This window comes from Macrobrachium rosenbergii, chromosome 48, assembly GCF_040412425.1.
Source record: "Macrobrachium rosenbergii isolate ZJJX-2024 chromosome 48, ASM4041242v1, whole genome shotgun sequence".
Taxonomy (NCBI): Eukaryota; Metazoa; Arthropoda; class Malacostraca; order Decapoda; family Palaemonidae; genus Macrobrachium; species Macrobrachium rosenbergii.
The window spans coordinates 59,380,928-59,404,078 of record NC_089788.1 but is presented as its reverse complement, the minus strand read 5'-3'; positions in this window follow the sequence as shown (position 1 = coordinate 59,404,078).

The following is a 23,151-nucleotide window of genomic DNA, read 5'->3' as shown; positions in this document are numbered from 1 at the left end:
GAAAATGAACAGTATATCAGTTCTGATTACTAAGTACGTAACTTACATATGCTGCTGTAAAGTAATTGGTCTCAGTAATGAAATCGATAATGCTGAGTTTCCAGCCATTATCTTAGAAATACGGCCTTAGTTCAAAACTATCCTGACGAGTGCCCAATTGAAACACTTGTGATTAAGTCGTAAACACAGCTGACCATTGCAACTTCATCAAAATCTACCTAAATCCCAACTAAGGTAGCTGCAAGATGTATTTACCCATGGCCAATATTAATAATACGGTTGCTGCACTTCGAGACAGAGCACAGATGAAGACCTAGGACAGATAGGAGTTCAGGCAAAAATTGCACGAGAGAGAGAGAGAGAGATAGATTTAGTCCATCACTGCAAAGAGAAAATCTGCCTTACACGTGTCCAGTATGATGATGAAGATTACTAACAAAATTAAGATGATTAGTTCATTAATGTTTCTTACCCTACAATTTGTTTACTGCAATAAGTCAATGTATCACTAAGGTGCAACTACCATTTGTCAACCATTTTATTCGAACGATGACACTAAACAATTTTGCTGCATATCCTCCCTTTTTGGGAAACTTCAAATAGTTTTTTAAAACTATGACGTCATAAGACATTTAATGGAGACTTAAAAATCTATTATTTTTTTATTTTTAAAAAGTTTGTAAAGTATCCACTATAGATCGGGCCTACATCACCTGCTTATCAATGAGGGATACTCCCAACCGTATGTCGAAGTACCGTTGAACAGATATTCCAAACCTCTCGCGACAAGAAGAATGCAAATGTCTTGGGCCCTGGTCCTCATACCACTGGTAAAGTTAAACTAACACTATTCGTTTTCTAGATGACAGCTGGGTGAGTATCTTGAGGAGCCCGTGTTGAGAACTTAGCTTGATGTGGCCTTGAGCTAGCAACCTTTCCTGGAAAGGCAAGCGTCCTAACAGGTTACTACTGCATGGCTGGAAGACTACTGATGCTGATTCTCCAGGACCACCCGAAGGTCTAGTGATTTGTATAATGTCAGAAAATGTGAATTTTCTGTATTATAAAACTTTTGAGTGCTATGGAAGACGACAGCACTGCTGCATACACTGGGAGTCTTTATCCTCAGAGTCAACAGCAGTTTCCAGTCAAAAAGGATGTTAACGTATGATTGATACAAGTGTAAAACAACCCAGCTACCCGAGAACGGAACCAGAGTATGTAAGACGCATTTTATGCTGGAAACTTTACACAGTAGAGTACTATTATGCTGGAAACTTTACACAGTAGAGTACTATTATGCTGGAAACTTTACACAGTAGAGTATTAAGAACAGAGGAAGCACCTTTTCATTTCCAACAACAACAACAACAACAACGCATTCCCCCTTCAAAGTTTCTCGTAACATTTGAAACAGAAGGCAAGTGCTTCCATGGCTCAGACCTGCATTCCAGATGAGCATCGAGGATGCTTGTGAAGCGGGACAAAATGTGAGATAAGAACAGTTTATTTGTCTCCGACCTACACACATCAGACGCTGTGTATCAGCTTTCGCATCGAAAAGAACTTCGATTGTGGAAGATGTTGATGATAAACAATCCCTAGACAAAAAGCCAATGAAGGTTAACAAACCAGCGCATTGGAGGCAGTGCTAGACTACGTGGCTGTAAATACTGGCAAATGGTACGAGGAGTCAGAGCTTGCCTGGCGATTTAAAAAAAAAAATAATCCCAAACGCTTTATAGCACATCAAGCAAGATATTGCTTTGGAGCATGGTTCTAAAATTGCACATCATCCTTAATGTTTGATTACCTTGAGTAAAATTCTAATATTCGAATCTAGATATAGAACTGACGTTATCTTGAAGGACAAAATGTTCACTATCATATCTTTCAAGTTGCATAATGATGTAAAATTCGGATATCTAAATCTGAATTTAGATATATATTCTTTTTTTATTTTGTAGAAGCTTTTCATTGTCACATCCTTCAAGATCCATAAAACGATGGGCAGACAGTTGGTCATTACAACATGAACTGTTAAGTCACTTTCGAAATGCATTTATGCATCTGAGGAGTGAATAATACTATTTAACAATTAGACAGTCCATTAATAAATTTACATTTCTTTCACAGGTGATAATTTTCGAAAAAAATATAACTATTTCATCAGGCAAAACTGAAATGTGCTAAACTTCATTTGAAGGACTATGCAGATCGCACGCAATCACGTTATCATGACAAAGAGTGACTTGTGTTAGACTGAGTGTGACATCATCAAGTTGATTTTCTGCACGTGTCTAGCAGAAATTTTTGTGATATTTGCGCTCACCGTAAGTCTCGTGGGTCAACTTTTTTTATATGGCCAATTACGGGACTGTTTTGAGGCCACATAACTTACACACACAAAGAATTGGTCATTCAACTCGTTCCTTTTAAGTAAATTTAAGCGGACTAATTGGCACCAAGCGTAATCACCGTGCCGTTCAATTTATAAATATTTACATATTCTCAAGTCGTTTCTCATTATCTAATCTTAAGAGGCAGACAGACGTCTTACGGACACGAACAAGTAAGTGGTTGCAATGACACATAATAACACAAGTACGTTTCTGGCATTGCTTAGAATTTTGTAAATTTTCATTTTGCAGAACTATATTAATCTAAGCTGTTGCAAAGGGTAATTGTAATCCTTATACTCGTTTCAAAAGCTTTTTCTTTTTTTAATTTCAACTGCTTTATCAGAGAGAGAGAGAGAGAGAGAGAGAGAGAGAGAGAGAGAGAGAGAGAGAGAGAGAGAGAGAGAATGGAAGAAAAAAATGAACAGTAACACACGCCCAAACGGACCACCACACAAAAATGCCAGGGTACAGATTTCCTAAATCCCGTTACAATCATGAGCGTGTCACCGGAGAGGCTTTTTAGTCATAAATTGATATGAATCTCAACCATCTATAACATCCATTGTCTAATAGTTTTGTATTAAATTTGCCATTTTATAACAATCGAGGCTAGCTCTGTCAGATAACTAAGTGACCCTCAATTTAGAACACGCAATAGTCCTGAATTCACCAAAGTCGTTACTCTCATGATTTCACAAGAGATTTACGACCGAACGTGCTTTTGACAGGTGCAAACCGTCCTTCACAGGATTTTCAACCAAATGAGCGTTTGCTTGTTTGCTGTTATAGCAGCGTCTTGTTCTTTGACTTAAAACGACGCTCAGAATAGGACTAGCATTTTCGAACGAAGGCGCGTATGAAGGTTATTGGACGTACTTAAGCAGTGCGCCCGCTGCAGTTTATAAAAATTAAAGGTGGAAATTAGACCAAGCCCCAAAGGCAAAGGACCATATCCGTGCTTTCGACACAATTCCCTTTTGATTTCAGTCATTACTTTTTCTGTACTGAGAGCTTTCCCAGAGGGATTTCCTTACCCTACACAAACACCAAATTCCCCAGTGACGTCCTAGCCTCTATCAGTCCCGCCGGCCTAACAAGAGTACTGAGTAATACAGTATGTTTTAAAGAATTCTATTTTTTACATAAAAATCGGGAAAACCTGATAAGCACTTACGGAAACAAAATCACAGCGATTCAACTGTGAGCGAAGACTGTGAACACCATACTTCCTTAGCATGCATATTTTTCCATATCTTCCGGTCTTTGTCTGCATCTACATATTCCGCAGAATATTGAGGATTATGCGCATGTTTGTGTCTACAGGCGTGAAATTACAGTCCATCACGCGGTTGCATTCTCTTCATGCAAGTGAGGTCGAGCGCGTTGGAGAATGGTGTGTCAGCTATATCACAAGTCCCAAATATAAATAAATATATAAATAAATTAATTAATAAAAAGGAAGTCCGGAAGAAATGGATCAGTGACGTGGATGAAAAAGGTGCCAAAACAATCTCTAATGAGAAAATAGTAAGTCTTTTTTTTCACCGAAGGGAAAATGGTTCTAGATGACTTTTCATATGATGGGAAAACGAATCATTTGGTGATGAGAAAAACAAATATAGCCAATACATTTCCTCTAGGAAACTGACAAAAAAATTTTTATCTTCCAACACAGATAACAACATTATATAAAGCGGTATTAAAAGAAATCCACTAGAGAAGTCAAATATTTTCTGTTGAAAATACTACGCTGTGCAGGTATATAGTGTAATTATAGTTTTTTAACTTAAGAAACAAGAATTATGTTTTATAATCTTTCTTTTAAATATTTTACAGTTGCTATTACATGTGTAACATAAAAAACTTTTAGTGTCATCTTTGCTTATCTTTTTATTTTCTCTCAATTAGAGTTAAGCCTAGACTTTAATCCTTCGTCTATCCTTCCCTTCAGATATTATTATCATTATCCCTCTTGACTGAATCTTGTGATCATTTGAACCTGTTTTACTTCTTTTGTTCGTAAATATGCCAACAAGTTTCGCTTAAATCCACGTTTCTCTTCTCTTTTTTTTGATTCTGATTATTTCTAAGTAAGAATTGCGGATTCCTTTCCTTTTTAGTTTTTTGTAAAAGAAAACTATTGTGACGGCTTTCTCTGTCCGTCCGCACTTTTTCTGTCCACCCTCAGATCTTAAAAACTACTGAGGCTAGAGGGCTGCAAATGGGTATGTTGATCATCCACCACCCAATAACCAAAGATACCAAATTGCAGCCCTCTAGCCATATTAGTTTTTATTTTATTTCAGGTTAAAATTAGCCATGATCGATTCTGGCAACGATATAGGATAGGCCACTACCGGACCGTGGTTAAAGTTTCATGGGTCGCGGGTCACACACCATCATGCCGAGACCACCGAGAGATAGGTCTATTTTCGGTGGCCTTGATTATACGCTGTAGCGGCTGTACAGAAAACTCGACTGCGCCGAAGAAACTTCAGCGCATTTCTTACTTTAATCTCATAAATATCATTAAATCTTTTACCTACGTTTGTCTTTTTGGAATTAAATTCTTCATAAGCCTGCCAATAAAAAAGTGGAAACTCCAAATAACTTTCCAATTGACTCTTTAAATGACTGAAATACAATTATAAAACCCTGAGTCACATTTTAGTTTTCGATACTTGAAACTTCCGGTAGGGGGTTAGTGCCGTCAGTGCACCTCATGCAGTGCATTGTAGGCATTGCTTAAGATTCTTTGCAGCTTGCTTTCGACCCCTAGCTGCACCCCTTTCGTTCCTTTTACTATGCCTCCTTTCATATTCTCTTTCTTCCATCTCACTTTCCACCGTCTCTTAACAATTGATTCATAGTGGAACTGAGAGGTTTTCCTCCTGTTACACCTGTGAAACCTTTTACTGTCAATTTCCGTTTCAGCGCTGAATGACCTCATAGGTCCCGGTGCTTGGCCTTTGGCCTAAATTCTATATTCAATTGTTACTTGAAACTGAAACCGATGAATATACGGTGCGCAAATCGAGGAATATGAACTTTGGTGATTGCCAAACTCTCAACATTAGGACTAAAAGAGATATACTGATTACAGAAAATTATCAAGATTAAAATGTGAACATCCTTTCTAACTAATGAAATGAAAATATATACGATTCATCTGGAATAAAATTATTCTATGTTGGAATAGGAGCAAGAATATAGAATTTAGGCCAAAGGCCAAGCGCTGGGGCCTAAGAGGTCATTCAGCGCCGAAATGAAAATTGATAGTAGTAGGGTTTGAAAGGTGTAACAGGAGGGAAACCTCAGAGCAGTTACACCATGAAACAATGATGTTAGGAGAGGGTGGAAAGTAAGACAGAAGAAAAGAGAATATGAAACGAGGTACTGTAAAAGGAATGAAAGGGGTTGCAGCTAGGGGTCGAAGTGACGCTGCCAAGATCCTTAAGTAATGCCTGCAGTGCACCGCATGAGGTGTATAAAGATCATTATCAAACATGTTGACCTTTTCTCAGCCAACTCATTCTGTAAACCGTTCCTCCGCTAATTGGAACAGGATATAGGAGACGTGCAAAGGATTGATTTGTTATTTAAATAACAGGGAATCTGTCATAGGAATTTTTGTCCTCAAAAAAGTTTTCTAAGAAATATAAAACAGCTGTTCAATGTGGTTTGAAAAGGAACAACAATGTACACACACACACACACACACACACATATATATATATATATATATATATATATATATATATATATATATATATATATATATATATATATATAAAAAGAAGCAGATAAAGGGCAGGAATACGATGCGATACGCATTTTGTTTTAATCCTACGTTTCGTGACAACATCGCCACATCTTCTGGGATTTTCTACAAAATAAAATATAATATGTTAACAAAATAAGAGCTGATTATAAAATCCAGTAGTTGAAAAAAGCTAAAACAATTTTAATGGTAAAATTACAACTTACAGACTTAAATTACATGCACACTTGATTAAAACTGAGACTATAGGTACAAAAAAATATATATATAAAAACGAAACGAACATTTAAATATCTCGGCAAAATTATATATAAATAAAAAGAACGCCAAAATTATATATAAATAAAAAGAACGCCAACACATACAATAAAAAGCAAAAATTATACACTCATAAAACTACAGCTGAAGACAGCTACACAACCAACCTTTCAGCATCAAAGATAAAAACACACTAAAAGTAAACAACGTCAAGCGGTACAAAGACTGACAGAAAATTTAGGCCAAAAACAACGGGACAGCAGAGGAATGGTTGTTTAGAGTCGGAACTCGTAATTTGATATTTAACGTTTCCAAAATCAGCAGTTCGTTGAGTTCCTTTGTTTGGCCAATAATTTTAAGATCTTCGTATTTGATGGTACTTTTACATTTGATAATGTGGTTCCTTATATAAGAAGTTTCCGGGTTAGATAGCTTACAACCAGTTCTATAACTAACGCCCTAGATATTTAAATGTTCGTTTCGTTTTTATATATATATTTTTTTTTGTACCTATAGTCTCAGTTTTAATCAAGTGTGCATGTAATTTAAGTCTGTGAGTTGTAATTTTACCATTAAAATTGTTTTAGCGTTTTTCAACTACTGGATTTTATAATCAGCTCTTATTTTATGTTAACATATTATATTTTATTTTGTAGAAAATCCCTGAAGATGTGGCGATGTTGTCACGAAACGTAAGATTAAAACAAAATGCGTATCGCATCGTATTCCTGCCCTTTATCTGCTTCATTGTATGAATGAGCGCCTTGCGCGTCTGATCTGTATATATATATATATATATATATATATATATATATATATATATATATATATATATATATATATATATATATATATATATATATATATATATATGATTGTTTTATGTGTACTGTTTCCTGCTTTACTTTGTTTCCTGAGTTTTCTGTTCTACTCCATTTTAGTGATCAAGTCCACAGCAGTTGGACGAAAGCTATATTTTTAATGTACTGTTTTTTATAACATGTATTTCATTGTGAATCTATCTTACACACAGCCACACATATATACGGTATATGTATGTATGTATGTATGTATGTATGTATGTATGTATGTATGTATGTATGTATGTATGTATGTATGTATGTATGTATGTATGTATGTATGTATGTATGTATATATATATATATATATATATATATATATATATATATATATATATATATATATATATATATATATATATATATAGTGTATATATATATATATTATATATATATATATATATATATATATATATATATATATATATATATATATATATATATATATATATATATATACATACATATACCATATATATGTGTGGCTGTGTGTGTAAGATAGATTCACAATGAAATACATGTTATAAAACACAGTACATTAAAAATATAGCTTTCGTCCAACTGCTGTGGACTTGATCACTAAAATGGAGTAGAACAGAAAGCTCAGGAAACAAAGTAAAGCAGGAAACAGTACACACAAAACAATCATTACAGAAAGTGAAACTGTTAATCAAGTTGTTGGGACCTTGCCAGTACGAGACCTTCTCGGCGGAAGAAACCTGGAGTCTTCTGCTAAAGAGCCAGGAAAGTGATATTGTTCTAAATTATGAGTTTGATTTTGGAACGAATTTACTTGACTACATATATTTAAAAATTAAGAATACCCTTCACATTTACCAATTTCTTCGCTTATAATGTTATTTTCAATGCTGCCCAAGTTTCCGTCAAAGGTACTAGTTAAGGTAATGGGGCGCCTTCAATAATCTGATAGTTCCTCATTGGACGGGTGGGTATCGTTCTCTGCTAGCACGCTGCTGGGTCCGCGTTCGATTCTCCGACCAGCCAATGAAGGATTAGAGGAATTTATTTCTGGTGAGAAATTCATTTCCCGTCAGCTCAGTGGTCTGGTTAAACTAAGGTATACTTAACTTTTCAATAATCTGGAGGATCTGTCAAAGCATTTATACACTACTTAAACATTTTTAAAGTCTATTCTACGATCCCTTTCCCAGGCGTGCCGCGCTATAGAGTTACAGTATTCCCCAATTTACATGCTGAAATATGTTCATTTTTGCATATGTTCATTTGTGCGTTTACCAAACGAACGACCACTTTCACCAATATAGCAAGAATCACAATCCGAGCAACCAAGAGCATGAACACCAATATCTTCAGATGGTTTTTTTTATGATTTTTCTCCCAACAGTGTTAGGGTACTGGAATACAACACTGTACCCGTGTTTTTCTGTATACAATTTTTTGCGAAATATCTCGAAGCTCCTTGTTGAAAGGGAGTGACAGTGATTTCTGAAGTAAAGGTTGTTCAGGCCTTTCCCTTGGGTGATAATATATCCTCCTAGCTCTAGAGAGACTATTTTCTTCCAATTATTAGGATGCCACAATTAGTGAAAACTTAAAACTGAAAAGTTTAACTCGTTATCTAAAAACTTGGATCACACACACACTCACGATATGCTGGAAAAAATAAATTGGTAAGCACGTTACTTTTCACCTTGGCCTCATGATAAGAGTAAAAATGAATGAAAGAGTCAGAATGTATGTTCTTTCTGTAAAGAGAAAATTTAAAGGACTTATTCAATTTCGTCTCTATGTACTACAAGGTCCAGAAAAGGTCATTTATGATCTACTTCTTTTTCAACAGTGAACTTAATGGAAGGAACATAACTATTCAAAAGCGACAGAAATTTGTCGAAACTTTCGTCTTCATCAGATGTGTACACAGTAAAAATATCGTCCACATATCGCACCCATACAAAAAGGGTCTAAGATTATCAGGTAATTTTTCACCTATCTCTCAAAAAACTCCATACACAAATTAGCTATTATTGGAAAAGGGACGAGCCCACGGAAACTCCGGCCTTTTGTAGAGAAAAGTGCCCTTTAAATCAAATATAGTAGCTTCAACTGACACTAACAAAATCACAAAATTCATCAAGAGGTAGTGGAGTTCAAAAACACCTTCTTCAGCAAGTAATAAATACCAAATCATCCAGGACAAATTGCAGAGGATCATTCGTAAAAAGAGAGACAATATCCAAGCTATACACGGTACCGACACAGCCACTTCACCTTTATCAATAAAATCCAGGCTATGGCTTATATGCGAGCTCGACACTTGACCAACCAAACCTCCTAAAATTTTAGCTAACCAAGCACAAAGATCATATTGGGGAGCATTACAATTGGCGATGATAGGTCTTAAACTGAACTGAAATGAATATAGAATTTGGGCCAAAGGCCAAGCACTGGGACATCTATGAGGTCACTCAGAGCTGAAACAGAAATTGATGGTAAAAGGTTTCAAAGGTGTAACAGGAGGAAAACCTCACAGTTGCACTATGAATCAATTGTTAGGAGAGGGTGGAAAGGAAGATGGAAGAGAAAACGAAAGGAGGTACAGTAAAAGGAACGAAAGGGGTTGCAGCCAGGGGCCGAAGGCGCACTGCAAAGAACCTTAAATAATGCCTACAGTGCACCGCGTGAGGTGCACTGACGGCACTACTCCCCGGCTCCCCAAACCCCCACGGGGGATAGGTCTTAAAGGAATGCCTTCTTTGTGAATCTTGGGCAAGCCGCAAAAAACCAAATGAAGGTAGTTTCCTAGTTAATTTGCTGTAAATAACTTCTCTAACATCCCTACCAACATGAACACCAACAACCTTGTTTATTTTTTTTATTGAGTAGACTGAAATTCAGAAATGGAAGGAATTTTCTTAATTTTAATATAGGTATTTTCATCATTTAGCAATCTACTGGCTTCATCCAAATAATCCACCTCACTCATTACAACAATACTTCCCCCGTTATCTGCCTATGAAGTCTTAACATCAGTTCTAATTCTAAGTTTTTTGAGAGATTCTGAAAAACGTTTAGGCAAATATTCATCTTTGTTTCTAAAACTACCGTGTAAAATGCCTTTAACAAAATCAATATTAAATTCAGAAATCTTTGAAATAAAATGATTCATATTACCAATCCTTTTATAAAGTTAAAATTGTCCGTGTCTGTCGAAAAAGGAATACCAAAGCTAAGCACAATTTTACAGTTGAAATCAATATCAAGATCTGAAACCATTTTAACGTTTTCAGGGTTAAACGACTGATCCCAACACGAGTTCCTACAAATATTTTGAAGCTTCCTGCTTAACTGAGACTAATGCACCAGAGACTTATGGGAGCCACTTCACTAGCACTTGAGGAATCAAAGCACAGTCCAGTTAATAATGAATATTTAGAATATTTTCTCGAAGTAGATTCCAACAATTCTTCCCTTTTGAAAATGGCACTGTTTCACTGATCGGTCGATAGAGCTTCGGACTGTCACTCGATGGGCCGGAGTTCAATTCCCCCGGCCGGCTGATGAAGAGTTAGAGAAATTTATTTCTGGTGATAGAAATTCATTTCTCGCTATAACGTGGTTCGGATTCCACAATAAGCTGTAGGTCACGTTGCTAAGTAACCAATTGGTTCTTACCCACGTAAAATAAGTCTAATCCTTCGGGCCAGCCCTAGGAGAGCTGTTAATCAGCTCAGTGGTCTGGTAAAACTAAGGTATACTTAACTTTTTTTCACTGATCGGTGAGGAAGTGTCTGTCTCTGGTAGGTGGGGAATGGTGCACCCGAGAAAGGCTCTCTACGAACCCGACCAACATGTTCGGCATCACCTGTTCGGATATACAGTTCTTGAAGAAAATAATCTGGTTCTCGATGCGCCGAGCCGTTGTGCAACGTCGCTCAAAAACTCGGTATCCCCGCAAAACTCCGTCTCCTACGTTTTGTGGAACTGGACGCGCTTTCTTTTATATGCTTTTTTATAAAAAGGTTTGCCTCCCGATTTTATGGCAAATTTCAAAACGAAATCCCTAGCCTCATACTCTTTAAATTACAATTGGTTAGCTAAACCGAATATCTTCTTATCAATAACAAATAGGAGCTAACAACTTCTCTTCAAGAGATCGACATATAACCCTGAAGATTAACTCCCATTTGCACTTGCTTTCTTTAGGGGATGTTACCCAGATTCCAAGTCTTCTGCAGAGTTCTCCTTGAATCCTTTCCAAAACCTTTTTGTCTCCAAGTCCTCCGACCAACTACAGCCAAAGGCTCAGTAAAAGATCAATCGGCTTTTTTTTTTTAAGTAAACTGAAAGTTTCATATACATTAAATCAAAAGCGAGATTTAGGCAGCTTCAACAAACGTATATTTCTCATTTTTACTTTTCTGAAAAGAAAACTATTGTGCCGGCTTTGTCTGTCCATCCGCACTTTTTCTGTCCGCCCTCAGATCTTAAAAACTACTGAGGCTAGAGGGCTGCAAATTGCTCTGTTGATCATCCATCCTTCAATCATCAAACATACCAAATTGCAGCCCTCTAGCCTCAGTAGTTTTTATTTTGTTTAAGGTTAAAGTTAGCCATAATCGTGCGTCTGGCGACGATAGCCTATAGGCCAGGCCACCATTCGGGCCGTAGTTAATTTTCGCTGGCCTTGATTATATGATGTACAGAAAACTCAACTGCGCCGAAGTTTCTTCGGCGCATTTTTTACTTGTTCTTCTTTTTAATTAATTTTTCTCTCGTGTATGGACTGCATTTACATGCTGAAATATTAGACCAACGCTGCCTTCCAAACAAAAGGAATAAGAAACAGTCTTCGGAGATTTTCAATTCGCGGCTTCAAACACGAAAAGGACAGGACAATACACATTCCCGGACTGCGTCTCCAAGCAAGTGCAGTAACTGTCTGTCTACAGCCCAGAGTCAGAGATGACCAATGTCTGGGAATCACATCTTCAGAACCCATGAAGCTCCGTGTCTTATACAAAAGTAAGGTTAGAGAGCCAGGTCCTCTTATCTGCAGACAGAACGGCCACGAAGAGATCCGCCTAATGTATTCCAAAGGGATCCTCCCAATGTATTACGAAGAGATCCACCCAATGTATTCCGAAGAGATCCACCCAATGTATTCTGAAGAGATCCACCCAATGTATTCCGAAGAGATCAGCCCAATGTATTCTGAAGAGATCCGCCCAATGTATTCCGAAGAGATCCATCCAATGTATTCCAAAGAGATCCACCCAATGTATTCCAAAGAGATTCGCCCAATATATTCCGAAGAGATCCGCCCAATGTATTCCAAAGAGATCCGCCCAATGTATTCCAAAGAGATCCATCCAATGTATTCCAAAGAGATCCACCCAATGTATTCCAAAGAGATCCGCCCAATATATTCCAAAGAGATCCACCCAATGTATTCCAAAGAGATCCGCCCAATGTATTCCAAAGAGATCCACCCAATGTATTCCAAAGAGATCCACCCAATGTATTCCAAAGAGATCCGCCCAATGTATTCCGAAGAGATCCGCCCAATGTATTCCAAAGAGATCCGCCCAATGTATTCCGAAGAGATCTGCCCAATGTATTCCAAAGAGATCCGCATAATGTATCCCAAAGAGATCCGCCCAATGTATTCTGAAGAGATCCACCCAATGTATTCCGAAGAGATCCACCCAATGTATTCTGAAGAGATCAGCTCAATGTATTCTGAAGAGATCCACCCAATGTATTCCAAAGAGATGAGATCAGCCCAATGTATTCCAAAGAGATCCACCCAATGTATTCTGAAGAGATCCGCCCAATGTATTCTGAAGAGATCCACCCAATGTATTCCAAAGAGATCCACCCAATGTATTCCGAAGAGATCCACCCAATGTATTCCGAAGAGATCAGCTCAATGTATTCTGAAGAGATCCGCCCAATGTATTCTGAAGAGATCCACCCAATGTATTCCGAAGAGATCCACCCAATGTATTCCGAAGAGATCCACCCAATGTATTCCGAAGAGATCCGCCCAATGTATTCCGAAGAGATCCGCCCAATGTATTCCGAGGAGATCCGCATAATGTATTCCAAAGAGATCTGCCCAATGTATTCCGAAGAGATCCACCCAATGTATTCCAAAGAGATCCGTCCAATGTATTCCGAAGAGATCCGCCCAATGTATTCCGAAGAGATCCACTCAATGTATTTCAACCCACTACATCCAAAGGCTCCAGAGACAAGCGTCGAGATCCTAGGTCCTAAGAGTATGTGTCAGAATCAAGAACCAGGGCAAAAGAGGCCCTACTTCCATTAGGTACAGTTCAACATGGAAAATATGAAAGTTGAATTGAAAGACTTGGACGAAACACAAAGTCGAAAACACGATGGACGGGTACGAGAATGTCCAAGTGGGAGGTCTCAGAGAGGAAGCACAGTCTCCAGCAGCAACTGATGACAGAACACCCAAGGCATGTCAATGAGGAAATGTGAATCCGGTTGGACGTATAGAAATGCTGGCCAACGGGAATGCCAACATCATCGAAGAAATGCAACCAGAGAAGAGATCTCGAAGGACAAAATCGAATAACTCGAACTGAAGATAGGCCAAAACAGTGAATTAGAAGACGCGGCCAAGAGAAAGGACGTCGAGAAACTGAATAGTCTGGAACATAAAAACAGTTTGATAATGAAAGAGAGACATCCAATTATGAAAGGAGCACCTTCGAAAAGGAAAGAGGACTGATTAAGAAGGAAATACTAAAAGCCCACGAAGACAAAGTGAACGAACAAGAGCCCACGAGTAAAACTGAAGATTTGACATCAACCATTGGTGCCATGGGTAAGGAAATGGAAGTGGAATGTGAAAGGCTGGAGTCAAGGAGGAGACGAAGAACGTCAAAAAGAGAATGAGGCAAAAGATGAACTGGAAGGACGACCAGAGGGAAGATGAGCTAAAGAGAAGAATTTCTAAGCTTCAAGCGGCCGCCGAAGAAAAAGATGAAAATGTAAATCTTCAGGAACATAATGCCAGATAGAAAATGTGGAAAAGCATAGAAAAATAAAATCTCACAAGACACACAGGACCACAGGCAGAAAATGTGGAAAAAAACTTCAAAATTGAACTTCCCAAACAATCATCAATGACGGAAGTTTCAGTACAATGCACAAGGTAAGAGAATAAAGATTTGAAATTGTAGTACTTTTATTACACTGGGAAAACTGAAAGAAAATAAAGATTTGAAATTGTAGTACTTTTATTACCCTAGAAAAACTGTAATAAGAAAATAAAGATTTGAAATTGTAGTACTTTTATTACCCTTGAAAAATTGTATAAAGAAAATAAAGATTTGAAATTGTAGTACTTTTATTACTCTAGAAAAATTGTATAAAGAAAATACAATTTGAATTTGTAGTACTTTTATTACCCTAGAAAAATTGTATAAAGAAAATAAAGATCTGAAATTGTAGTACTTTTATTACCCTAGAATAATTGTAAGAAGAAAATAAAGATTTAAAATTGTAGTACTTTCATTCCCCTAGAAAAATTGTATACAAATAATAAAATTTGAAATTGTAGTACTTTTATTACCCTATATAAAAATTTGAAATTGTAGTACTTTTATTACCATAAAAAATTAAGAAAAAAATAAAGATTTGGAATTGAAGTACTTTTATTACCCTAGAAAAATTGTAAGAAGAAAATAAAGATTTGAAATTGTAGTGAACTTATTACCCTGGAAAAACTGTAAAATGAAAATAAAGATTTGAAATTGTAGTACTTTTATTAACCTAAAAAATTGTAATAAGAAAATAAAGATATGAAATTGTAGTACTTTTATTAACCTAAAAAATTGTAATAAGAAAATAAAGATTTTAAATTGTAGTACTTTTATTACCCTTAAAAATTGTAATAAGAAAATAAGGATTTGAAATTGTAGTACTTTTATTACACAACAAAAATTGTATAAAGAAAATAAAGATTTGAAAATGTAGTACTTTATTACCTTACAAAAATTGTAATAAGAAAATAAAATTTAAAATTGTAGTACTTTTATTACCCTACAAAAATTGTATAAAGAAAATAAAGATTTCAAACTGTATTAGTTTTATTACCTTAGAAAAATTGTAATACGAAAATAAAGATTTGAAATTGTAGTACTTTTATTACCCTAGAAAAATTGTAATAAGAAAATAGATTTGAAATCGTAGAACTTTTATTACCCTAGAAAAATTGTATAAAGAAAATAAAGATTTGAAGTTGTAGTACTTTTATTACCCTAGAAAAATTGTAATAAGAAAATAAAGATTTGAAATTGTAGTATTTTTATTAGCCTAGAAAAATAGTAATAAGAAAATAAAGATTTTAAATTGTAGTACTTTTATTACCCTAGAAAATTGTAAAAAGAAAATAATTAGAAATTGCAGTACTTCTATCACCCTACAAAAAATTGTATAAAGAAAATAAAGATTTGAAATTGTAGTACTTTTATTACCCTAGAAAAATTGTAAAAAGAAAATAAAGATTTGAAATTGTAGTACTTTTATTACCCTACAAAAAATTGTATAAAGAAAATAAATATTTGAAATTGTAGTACTTTTATTACCCTAGAAAAATTGTAAAAAGAAAATAAAGATTTAAAATTGTAGTACTTTTATTACCTACAAAAAAAGAAAATAAAGATTTAAAATTGTAGTACTTTTTATTACCTAGTAAAACTGTAAAAATAAAGATTTGAAATTGTAGTAGTTTTATTACCCTACAAAAAAGTAAAAAGAAAATAAAGGTTTGAAGTTGTATTAGTTTTATTACCTAGAAAAATTGTATAAAGAAAATAAAGATTTCAAACTGTAGTAGTTTTATTACCTTAGAAAAATTGTAATAGAAAATAAAGATTTGAAATTGTAGTACTTTTATTACCCTAGAAAAATTGTAATAAGAAAATAGATTTGAAATCGTAGAACTTTTATTACCCTAGAAAAATTGTATAAAGAAAATAAAGATTTGAAGTTGTAGTACTTTTATTACCTAGAAAAATTGTAATAAGAAAATAAAGATTTTTGAAGTATTTTTATTAGCCTAGAAAAATAGTAATAAGAAAATAAAGATTTTAAATTGTAGTACTTTTATTACCCTAGAAAATTGTAAAAGAAAATAATTAGAAATTGTAATGTTCTATCACCCTACAAAAAAAATAAATAAAGATTTGAAGCTGTATTAGTTTTATTACCTTAGAAAAATTGTAATACGAAAATAAAGATTTGAAATTGTAGTACTTTTATTACCCTAGAAAAATTGTAATAAGAAAATAAAGATTTAAAATTGTAGTACTTTTATTACCCTAGAAAAATTGTAAAAAGAAAATAAAGATTTGAAATTGTAGTACTTTTATTACCCTACAAAAATTGTAATAAGAAAATAAAGATTTGAAATCGTAGAACTTTTATTACCCTAGAAAAAATGTATAAAGAAAATAAAGACTTGAAATTGTAGTACTTTTATTACCCTAGAAAAATTGTAATAAGAAAATAGAGATTTGAAATTGTACTTTTATTACCCTAGAAAAATTGTAAAAAGAAAATACAGATTTGAAATTGTAGTACTTTTTTTACCCTAGAAAAATTGTAATAAGAAAATAAAGATTTGAAATTGTAGTACTTTTAACACTCTAGATAAACTATATAAAGAAAATAAAGATTTGAAATTGCAGTACTTTTATTACTTAGAAAATTGTATAAAGAAAATAAAGTTTTGAAATTGTAGTACTTTTATTACCCTAGAAAAATTGTAAAAAGAAAATAAAGATTTGAAATAGTAGTAATTTTATTACCATAGAATAATTGTAAGAAGAAAATAAAGATTTGAAATTGTAGTACTTTTATTTCCCTAGAAAAATTGTAAGAAAAAAATAAGATTTACAATTGTAGTACTTTTATTACCCTAGAAAAACTGTAAAAATAAAATAAAGATCTGAAATTGTAGTACTTTAGTTACCCTAGAAATATTGTAAGAAGATAATAAAGATTTGATATTGTAGTCCTTTTATTACAATAGAAAAATAGTAAGAAGAAAATAAGGGTTTAAAACTGTATTAGTTTTATTACCTTGAAAAAATTGTAATAAGGAAATAAAGATTTGAAATTGAATTAGTTTTATTGCCTTAGAAGAATTGTAACAAGAATATAAATATTTGAGATTGTAGTACTCTTATTAACCTAGATCAATTGCAATAAGAAAATAAAGATTTTAAACTGTATTAGTTTTCCTTAAAAAATTGTAATAAGAAAATAATGATTTGAAATCGTAGTTCTTTTATTACCATAGAAAAAACTGTAAAAAGAAAATAGGATTTGAAATTGTAGTACTTTTATCACCCTTGAAAAATTGTAATAAGAAAATCAATTTTTGAAATTGCAGTACTTTTATTACCCTATTAAAATTTTAAAAAGGAAATAAGTATTTGAAGCTGCAGTACTTTTATTACCCTAGAAAAGTTGCAATAAGAAAATAAAGATTTGTAATTGTAGTACTTTTATTACCCTAGAAAAATTGTATTAAGAGAATAAAGATTTGAAATTGTAGTACCTTTATTATCATAGAAAATTTTAATAAGAAAATAAAATTTGAAATTGTAGTGCTTTTATTACCCTAGAAAAGTTGTAAGAAGAAAATAAAGATTTAAAATAGTAGTACTTTCATTACCCTAGAAAAATTGTAAGAATATAAAGATTTGAAATTGTAGGACTTTTATATAAAAATTTGAAACTAGCAATTTCATTACGGTAGAAAAGTTGCGAGAAAATAAAGATTTGAAATTGTAGTACTTTTATTACCCTAGAAAAATTGTAAGAAAATAAAAGATTTGAAGCAGTATTAATTTTATTACCTTAGAAAAATTGTAATAAGAATAAAGATTTGAAATTGTAGTACTTTTATTACCCTAGAAAAATTCTAATAGGAAAATAAAGATTTGAAATTGTAGTATTTTTATTACCCTAGAAAAATTGTATAAAGAAAGTAAAGATTTGAAATTGTAGCACTTTTATTACCCAAGAAAAATTGTAAGAGAAAATAGAGATTTGAAATTGTAGTACTTTTATTACCCTAGAAAAATTGTCAAATAAAATAAAGATTTCAAATTGTAGTACTTTTATTACCCTAGAAAAATTGTAAAATAAAATAAAGATTTGAAATTGTGGTACTTTTATTACCCTAGGAAAATTGTAAGAAGTAAATAAAGATTTGAAATTATAGTACTTTTATTACTCTAGAAAAACAGTAATAAGAAAATAAAGATTTTAAATTGTAGTACTTTTATTACCCTAAAAAACTTTATAAAGAAAATAAAGATTTGAAACTGTATTAGTTTCATTACCCTAGAAAATTTGTAATACGAAGATTAAGGTACTATGTTTTCGTAAACGGAAGAAAAAAATTCTGGAGGTGTGTGAAGTCGTAAATGCAGAGAAAAAATATTAATAAACCAAGCTGACTGGTGGAATGACAACTGAGATATATCAGAGTGGTTGGTTTAATATAATTGAGTAAAATTAAGTTAAGTATACCTTAGTTTTACCAGACCACTGAGCTGATTAACAGCTCTCCTAGGGCTGGTGACTGACTGGGATGAGGAAGGCATTCTTGCTTCATTTTGAATGAATCAGAATTGTATTTGATCTTGGACGACTGTCCAAAATATTTTACTTGAAAAAAAAAAAAGATAATTTCTTGGGCAAATAACTAAAAAAATAACGAGTCATTCTCCGTGAAAGTATCCAAAGTAAATTGTTGTTCCATCGTAAAAAAAAAGAAAAAAAAAACTTGATGCAGAGATGAGAAAATATCCCGGAACTAGTCAGTCTTATTGTGCAGAACATGGTCTAAACTAGTTTAGACTAGGACAACACAGCCGGACTGTCTTGCTGTGGCTCTGCCTATGTTAACTTAAGCACAGATCGTGCGGTTGCATCTGAAAATAGCTCTGTAAACAATGCAAGAATAAACAGGAAATGGAGTTTCGTTTAGCCGCATAATTTCTTGGTAAAAACGCAGTTAAGCGAAATAATTTATTTGAGGGAAATTGAAAGGTCAAGTTTGTTTGTACGGTGGGGAATTCCAAATGACTTGGAGAATTTAGTAGGAGAATATGTTCACATGATGACTTTAGTGGGAAAATGCGTTGAAATAATTAGTGAGAAAATAATTTATGTTGGTTACTTCATTTGGGAAATAATAATCAAACTGAACATATGTTTGTATGTACGGTGGTTTTACGAAAGACTAACTGTAAGTGTATTGATGCCTTACTTAAAAATATACCCTTGCAGTGGTAACAGAACAGAAGGTAAATTTTCATTTTTCTCAGAAAGTAACAATATTTAAATCGACCATGTCAGTGGGAAAATCGAATTTGTAAATTGATAACTTTTGTCAGATATAACACGAGATATTACGATTTTAGTGGGGAGGTAACAGCAAAGAGTTTGATCATTTTGTGGGAAAATTTGAACGCAATACTTCGACGTCAAGAAGCATTACCGCCAAGGAAAACACTTCCTTGAGCCACACATTCCTGAGAGTAATCAAACGAATTTGTAAGTGGGAAAGTGACGAGGAACTGTTTTAGAACTGGAATATATAATTTACGCCAAAGACCTCAGAGGTCAGTCGCCGCTGAAAAAAATAAATTATACCACTGTTAGGAGAGGGTGGAAAGCAAGACGGAAGAATGAGGGTATGAACGAAGGTATAGTAAAAGGAATGAAAGGAGATGCAGTTAGGGGCCGAAGGGACGCTGCAAAGAACTTTAAATAATGCCCACAGTGTACGCATGAGGTGCACTGACGCCACTAACCCCCAACGGGAAGGAAATGTTTAAGTGTTGCGAATCTGACTGACTGATTGGTTTCTGTTGACTGGCACCGCAGGAGCAGCACACAAAGCACGTATCTATCCGAAGGAATAAGTAAGATGATACGCATTGGAAAGACGACACCTCATTTCGCCACTGACGCACAAAAATCTGTTTCATAATTGCGTGGAACAAATTCCGCTTCTCTTTCAAGCAGTGTTGCATGACGGGACGTTTTCCACTTCTGCCCTTCTCGCCTCAAGGGCCACGAAGATGGTAAGTGATTCGCCACGCAAGATCCGCTTGCGCAACATCCTGCTGAGACAGTCTTCATCTGCGGCTAATTATGCAAGAAGCTGGCAAACCCCCCACCTCTCCCACCCCAGGCCAAAGACCCAACTCTCAGCAAAAGGTGGGAGAGTTTTTTTGCAAGAGGGTCGAAGACCCCGGCGCTGCCTGCCTACGAAAGACGGGTGGCGGGAGAGCAGTTTCGTGAATGCAAATGCACAGGACACAATAGTAGTTTGTTCCCCACACTTCACAAAGGCTGACGATATCCTGCACAAAAGAAAATCTGGTGAACACAAGAGACATCATGCATTAGAGATAGTTGATGAGATGGCGTTTTCCTGAAATTTTGACAAAAGCAATATTTTGTAAGGAGAAAGGTAACTTCCAGGCAACGTCACTAAGAACGCTGTGACGGAAAGAAATATCCAGGTCATCTAATTACATATAAACGTCCCGATCTGGATGTTTCTGCAGCGACGTCATGATTGGGTTATTGCGTATTTCACCTTGAACATAAATTAAACTTTTCTTCTGCCAGCGTACCTCTGCTAGTTACTTTTAATTACTCCGCTTCCTCTCCGCATTTCCTTCCGAGAGTACAATTTCTTTTTCCTTCTCCCCGAGGTAGTTGCTCAAAATGATCTGGATATCGTTATAAAGAGTGTCTTTTGTCGCCCTCTCTCTCTCTTTGAATTCCTTATTCGTCCTCTAGTATACCGTTAAATAAGCTTTTTTTATTAGTCTATCAAAATCACTACGAACACACTTCTCTTTTCCTCAATAGGCATTCACTGCACTTCTTTACAAGCAAACACTCTTTGCTCATTAGTGACCAGTTCACTAGTTTTAATTTATCTATAAAAATATAAATATATATGTATATATGTGTATATATTATATAATATATATATATATATATATATATATATATATATATATATATATATATATATATATATATGTGTGTGTGTGTATGACTGTGAAATATTTTGTTAAAACAGAATTCCATCAAATATAAGGAGCCCATAAAATTGCCGAAATGTAGAAAGCAAAGGCTATATTTGCCTGAGGAGAGAGACAGTTTGGTCTCTGAAATATATCCTTTACTTTCTACATTTGATATATATATATATATATATATATATATATATATATATATATATATATATATATATATATATATATATATATATATATATATATATATATAATCATGAAGCTACAAATGTCGCTTAATATCAAATCCACGCTACCTCGGGGATGGGGAATTATCACCGATGGGAATTTATAAGTGATAAATCAGTCTCAGTGGTCTGTGTCGAGTGGAGTTGCTGGATGTCGTGGGATCGAGACTCAGATGTGCCCGTCATTTATATATATATATATATATATATATATATATATATATATATATATATATATATATATATATTATATATATATATTATATATATATATATATAAATTCTTAATATCCCTTCGGAATATGATAATATCGAATTGGGAATTTATAAGTGATAGATGGACGGGCCTGCCAGTCTCAGTGGTAATAGAGTGGAGTTGCTGGATGGCGCGTCTGTGTCGTGGGATCGAGACTCAGCGTGGTCCATTTATCACTTATAAATTCCCCTTGGTGATAGTTCCCCATCGGGGATATTCCCAGGTAGCGTGGATTTGATATTAAGTGACATTTTAGCTTCATGATTGTATGTAAATCACGGTGATAAAAAAAATGTCATATATATATGTATATTATATATATATATATATATATATATATATATATATATATATATATATATATATATATATATATATATATATATATATATATATATACACATACACATTTATACACACACATATATATATAAAAGTGAATGTTTGTATATTACTTTGGCTTCTATAGAAATCCAAACTGCCTGACAGACCCAGACAAAATTTTGCACATGGCCTCTATGTCACCCCAGAATGGTTTTTAACTCAACATCGAACCCCTTCCCCCTGACAGACATACAAACACAGACAAAACAAATGAAATTTTCGTTTTTATGTCACCTTTTCCTTCAGTTTTCTGGGTTTACTCTTATTTTCACCTGACACTTCACCTTTTCTTCTGGCGCTGCCAGAAGTATGATTAACCTACAACAATAAATCCCCTATAACATCAGAATTTACGTGAATTTTGATCATAATTTACGATAATAACTAATATAATCGCTTATCACCTTGATAAAATCTACATTGAAAACCTAAACTGATAATTTCTTTCCATAGTAAGCGAAGCTGAGTATGTGCACATGTAGTAGTGGCTTAACACAATGATTTCAGCCAGCAGAAACCAACTCATTTGCCCCGCCTGTTCATACATATGGTTGAAGACGTTATATGGTATAGTAAGTAAATAAACACATTCCCTTTTTGCGTACAGTGTTAAAGTGGTCCTACACACGATACTACGTCATTTATTACACGAAACATCGTATAGGAAGAGCAACACATTGTTGGCTGTGCTGGAATAATTGAAATATCACCTTGGACACTCCAGCCGTTGGAATTAATTAGCATGCGAACTGGCAAAAAACTTTACTCCTTATGGAAGATAATTTTCGTTTTACGTTGCTTGGTACTGATTACCTGGAAGATAATGACTGAAAATTCTAGATTAAAACTTTACAGGAATGTAGATCATTGCATTTGGAAATCTTTTC